The sequence below is a fragment of the Saccopteryx leptura genome, chromosome 7, assembly GCF_036850995.1.
Source record: "Saccopteryx leptura isolate mSacLep1 chromosome 7, mSacLep1_pri_phased_curated, whole genome shotgun sequence".
Lineage (NCBI taxonomy): Eukaryota > Metazoa > Chordata > Mammalia > Chiroptera > Emballonuridae > Saccopteryx > Saccopteryx leptura.
In genome coordinates, this window is record NC_089509.1 from 26,240,779 (window position 1) to 26,246,778 (window position 6,000).

The 6,000-nt window shown below is 40.8% G+C and overlaps 1 pseudogene; it reads left to right on the top strand.

Moving 5' to 3' along the window:
* The window catches only part of LOC136378971 (ralA-binding protein 1-like), a 29,563-nt pseudogene extending 23,844 nt beyond the window's left edge, over positions 1–5,719 (top strand).
* Positions 5,720–6,000: the final 281 nt, after the last annotated feature.

The window sequence follows — 6,000 nt, forward strand, 5'->3', positions numbered from 1 at the left end:
TCTTCCTTCACAGCCTTTTTCTTTCTTTCCCTCCTTCCCTCCCCCCTCCTTTACTCCCTTCCTTCTTTTCTTTTCCTGGTTTAGATGAAATACACCAGCATGTCTTCTAATGTGTATAAATATAACTCTGGCTTGAAAACTACAACTTTCTAATATCAGCAAAAAAGTCTACTTCTGAAGCTAACCTATTAAAAATGTAACAATGACCTCTTTTATATTCTAATGTGTTCCCCTTGCTGGCTGTCATATTCATGCAGCATTGGTCCCTTATTCTTCTCTTGTCACTCTTGCATCTGGAATAGTTTTGCAAGATTCTGGTACTTTCTGATTTATTCATGTATGCCTGAGTATTGGCCCTTCATGCTTCTCTTCTGTCAAATTAGATTCTTGACTTTGTATTGAAGATGGCACAAGTTATCTATTCAGAAATCAGTGCTTTTCATATTGTCTAGTATATTTATTACACAAGAGGTTAGTGAAAAATAATGTTCTGAGATAAAAAATTTTATAGCAACAAATCTGACTCACCATGATTTGTGGATCATGTCAAACCACTGTCAAAAAAAAAAAATCAAACCAGCAAAGAAACCAAAAAACAAAAACAAAAAAATTATTTCTTAAAAGTGGACCCAGATATATCATTGTTAGAGTAGGCAGTTATTAGATATTAATACAGAGTGAGGAGTGAACAGAGTTACACATCTGATTAAGAAGGAAAAAACAGCTTTATTGCCACCCCAGGGAGTAACTGCATCAACATTGTTCTGCCAACAGGAACTAAACATCCACTAGGTGGGAAAGATGACTCTTTGGTCACCCCAGGGAGTCTGCCCAACACAGGAGAAAGAAAAGGGAGGGAGAAAACAGCAAGGAAATTTCTTTTACTGAGTGCATGCACAGTAGAAACCAAATGACCATGTGGCACTGTGACGCATGAGCAGTAGGAGACAAAATGGTGACCATAAAAGTGGAAGGCACAAGTCTGGGAAAATTCAGGAAAAGATTGGATCAGGGAAGGGGACAGGTCTTGTAAAATCCAAGAAAGACATTGGGTACGGGGGCGGAGGGGGGGTGAGGGAGGGTACAAGCACAGACTTCGGAAAACCCAGGAAAGATAATAGTCTGAAAGAAAGCCTGTTCTTTCCTAAACCCAAGGAAATATAAGGAAGTTTAACAAAAACCTCAGGGCAGTAACAGCCCTATAACCTGCCTGCTCTCTGTCTCTGTGAGAGTGTACTGTCACTTTTAGGTTTAATAAACCTTGATAATATCAATTCAAACTCCTCCTATGAAAGAATTCTTGAAATTCTTTTTCCACAACACTGTTGAAGAACCTGTTTCCCCTGGTAACATAATGCAAACAAAACAAAAGGAAAAAGAAATTATTCTATGGTGATAGATCTAGAACCCATATATTACATTATTCTTGTAATGAGCACTAACTGAGAATCTTCTGTACTAAACAATATAATTTTTAATGGGGATGCAAACTTGAATGTGATATAGCTCTAGCCATCAAAGGTTATATTCAAGTGATGACAAATATAATGTAAGCCATATTTGATATACCATAAATATAATAATATTTGGAGGGCACCGAGAAGGATAATAATTACTCAGTATATTGATCAACTTGAGTCGACTGGGTCTCATCAGCTTGAATATAACAAGTCTTATTGGCTGTGTGGCTTAAACAACAAAAATTTATCTATTTCATATTAGGGAAGCTGGCAGTCTCAGGTCATGGTCCGTCAGGGTTTGGATTTTGGTGAAAGGTTTTTCTTCTAACTTGTAGAGAGTTGCCTTTTCTCTGTGATCACATGCCCTCTTCTTTTCATGTACCTGGAGCACTTTTCCATGGATCTTCTTACAAAGATACAAATCTTGTTGGATCAGGCAGTCACCCTTATACCTTCATTTAACTTTATTTCTTTATAGGTACTATCTCCAAAGCAACCACATTGGGGGTTAAAGTTTCAACATATGAGTTTGAAGAGAACACTCGGAGATTCTGAAAATTTTATGTCATTAAAAAAATAAAGGTAATTATATGTGTCATTAAATGTAAGAGCTAGAGAAGAAAACATTATTTTGTTTCTAAAAATATCTTCAAAATTTTCCCATATCAATAAAATATTGACTTCATTAACAAATTTAATTTGTAAAATACATTCACTTTTTTTGTTCTGTTTTACCAATATGCTGGTAGTCCCTGGGACAATATAACTAACTACATTTAATTTACATGAATATCACAGGGATATTGTAACTTGTCCATACTTATAGTGTTCATTGATGGCAAAACTTATATTAGTTTAATCACTATACAAGTCTTTTGGCTTCATCCTATAAAATTTCTCTGTGACCAATAATGCTAAGTTATAGAAAGTATTTAAAACAGAAAATAACGGCCCTGGCCGGTTGGCTCAGCGGTAGAGTGTTGGCCTGGCGTGATTCCCCGCCAGGGCACATAGGAGAGGCGCCCATTTGCTTCTCCACCCCCACCCCCTCCTTCCTCTCTGTCTCTCTCTTCCCCTCCCGCAGCCGAGGCTCCATTGGAGCAAGGATAGCCTGGGCGCTGGGGATGGCTCCTTGGCCTCTGCCCCAGGCGCTAGAGTGGCTCTGGTCGCGGTGGAGCAACCCCCCGGAGGGGCAGAGCATCGCCCCCTGGTGGGCAGAGCGTCGCCCCTGGTGGGCATGCTGGGTGGATCCCGGTCGGACGCATGCGGGAGTCTGTCTGACTGTCTCTCCCCGTTTCCAGCTTCAGAAAAATACAAAAAAAAAAAAAACAACCAAAAAAAAACCCAACAGAAAATAACAAAATACATTTATATTTTCCTTCATGTTTTAATACCTTCTTTAAAAAAAAATTTGTTGTGTGCAAAGGCTGTCATCATCACACTGGTGATGTGATCAGGTAGTTGACCATAATGCGTTCTGGGAAATAAGCAAATAGAAACCTGGAAATGTAGGACCAGGAAGATCTTCAAAAGTGTGTGGCCATCAGGACTGGACTCAGTTTGTTATTGATGGTCAAGACTGCCCAGTTCAGGGAATGAGGCAGATAATGCTTAAGGTTAACCTCAGATTTATGGATCTAATCATTGGAGTAGAACCCTGGCAGAGGACTGGGGAGAGATTCATTAGGTTCAAGGGTAGAGAATAGTAAGTGTTAGGCTGGGTGTTACTACTTCAGCCAAGTAAAATTTCAAGCCCAAGTAGCTTGTCACTAGAAAAACTAAGAAACAATCCATTTGTTCTCAGAAGCTTAAACAATATAGATGTGAAAATGTAGTGGTGGGTTCCACAAGTGAGCAGATGTCCCAGTCAGTAACTGAGCCTGTTCTCTTCTCTCCTCATATTGTACTCTCTGTATATGTCACCTTATTCTAATTTGTGGATTTAAATACAACCTACAGGGCTCATCCTGTTCCTGATAACTCTAAACTCGTGGCTCAGGGGGCTGTGGTGGCAGCAAGAGTTCAAGGAGGCAGTAGCTGCACAGAGATGGGCACGAGGTTTTCCAGATAGATAACAGGAAAGCTCTCTGCACTGTCTTGGCATGGAAGCAGAAGGACCACATGCTTCTGTCCCCACAGCAGCAGCCCCAGTGAACATCGCTGGAAGGAGCATGGCAGTGGTCTTACCAAAACTCCCACCTTCAAGAAGATCAGCTCTACTAAATTTCCTGGATTGCATCGCACTGGTGAGCTGTTGTCTCTCCGTGACTGCCTCCATGGGCTTCCTGGTACACTGTCTAATGAGGAAAAAGGCTATGGAGAGAAAAAAAAATTAAGAAAAGGAAAAAAGAACCAATGACTACGCTGCCTTTCAAGAAGATAGCTCTGGAGATGAAGCCTAAAGTTCTTCAAAAATGAAGACATCCTGAAACTGGGAATACCAGTGTTCATGTTGCCTCTCACCAGTTCAGTCAAATAAGTAGAGACAGGAATTGAATCTTTTATTGGTGCTTTATTCTTAGCACATTGGGGTCATGTTCCCAAGCCTTCTCAACCCTCTATCACTGCCCAACCTTTTTATAAGGGGAAGAAAAAGAATAGGTAAGAGTTTTGGAATATCAAGGCAGAGTTAATCAGACCATAGTCAAAGTTAATTGAATCTAGTCAGCGGGCATCCCATTTTTAGAGCATGAAGGCTTTGTTTGCAGACCCCTGGGGCACAAAGGTGGACTACTTGCATATCTTGTTAAGTCATGCAGGCCCACCCAGATATCTCAGCTACTGGATAGAAACCTCTACCTGCATTAACTGTTAAACCCACTAACCATAACCAAAGACACCATTGCTCAAGCTAAAATTTCAGCTCTTCCTATCAATCCAAGAGTATCCACAATGCCAAGAAATCTCACTTTCTGAAAAAGAAAGAAGGATTTTAAAATAAATGAGAAAGCCAAAGAGGAAAAACATGAAAGCATAAAGAAGGAAAACACAAGGAGAAGTCAAAAGACTTGACAGCAGCAGTTGTAGTTAACAGTGGAAAGAAAAGAAGAAATTGAAGAGGACAAGTCAGGAGGCTGAGGTACAGCAGACTGATGTTCTGAATACCAAATTTGTTTTTGGAATTCCTTGGCTGATGCAGCAGAGAGAACCATGATAGATGATGGCATTCCACTGCCAGCAATGTGTGTGTGTGTGTGTGTGTGTGTGTGTGTGTGTGTGTGTGTGTGTGTGTGTAGATTATGAAGAGAAGTATGGCATGAACTGTGAAGGCATCTGCAGAGTTTCAGGAATTAAATGTGGGTGAACTGAAAGCTGCCTGTGACAGAGAGGAGTCTCCATATATGGAAGAACATGAGCCTAACACTGTAGCCAGTCTGCTGAAGCAGTATTTGAGATATCTTCTGGAAAATCTGCTTACCAAAGAGCTTATGCCATGCTTTGAAGAGCCTGTTGGAGGAGCACTGAAAATGAGAAAGCACAAGAATCCCAGCCCTTACTGAGAGACTGCCACAGTGTAAGAATCTTCTGGTTTTCTGTATGGTTGTGCACACGGACCATGGTCTCACAAAGAGATTGGAAACCAAAATGACTATACAGAACATTTCTATAGTGCTTAGCCCAATCATTCAGATGAGCAGTGGTGTCCTATGTAATGTTTTTGCACATGTACAAGTTCTCTTTGAAAATGTGATACTAAAACAAGTGACAAAATCCCTTCACTGGTCCAATATGGCCACTGCGTCCCACTGCCAGAGCCTCAGGAGAACATGTAGGAGGATACAGAAGACAGGAGTTTGTTTTGAATTGTTTGCATCAAGATCTTCAGAGTGGGATAAAGGATTTATCTAAAAAAGATGGATTTTGGAAAGTATGAAGAACTTTGACAACCCACAAGAGAAACATGAGAGAAGCATAAAGACAAGAATGTAAAGCCAAGATGGCGCAGGGACAGCCAGTCTTTCAAAGAGGATATTTCTCAAGTAGAAATGAAAATAAAGAAGTTAAAAATATTTTCCTTGCCTAGGAGAATGAGATCCTGACTAGCAGGAGCAGCTTCTAGCCATGAAGCAGTTTCTCTGTCACCAGATTGTCTCAGAGAAAAGAAGAGGTTGGATATGTCAAGAGCTGAGATTGCAGAATTTCGGCAACATGGTCAAAGTGAGACTGAGGAATACTCTTCTGAAAGTGCAACTGAGACTGAGGATGAAAAGGAGCTTCAGAACCTCTTAGAAGATTTATAGAGGGAAAATGAAGACTAGAAATAAAGAATGGTCATTTAAATTAAGCAATCCATAAAGAGCAAGAGAACATAATCTAACATTCGATTCCATCTACTTCACTTGCTGGACCTGCACAGCAAGCCAAGCCCGGGCCACAGGTATAGAACCAGGAGCCTGAGCGGTGTTAGTTGCCACGCACTTGCATAGAGATGATGCCCTAAAGGCAAAAGCAGCTAAGAGGTAGCAAAGGGCTGGCAAGGAGCATGTGAGTCGACCCCAAGCAGAGCCAGGAAGAAGACATCTATCTGAGCATCCCATGG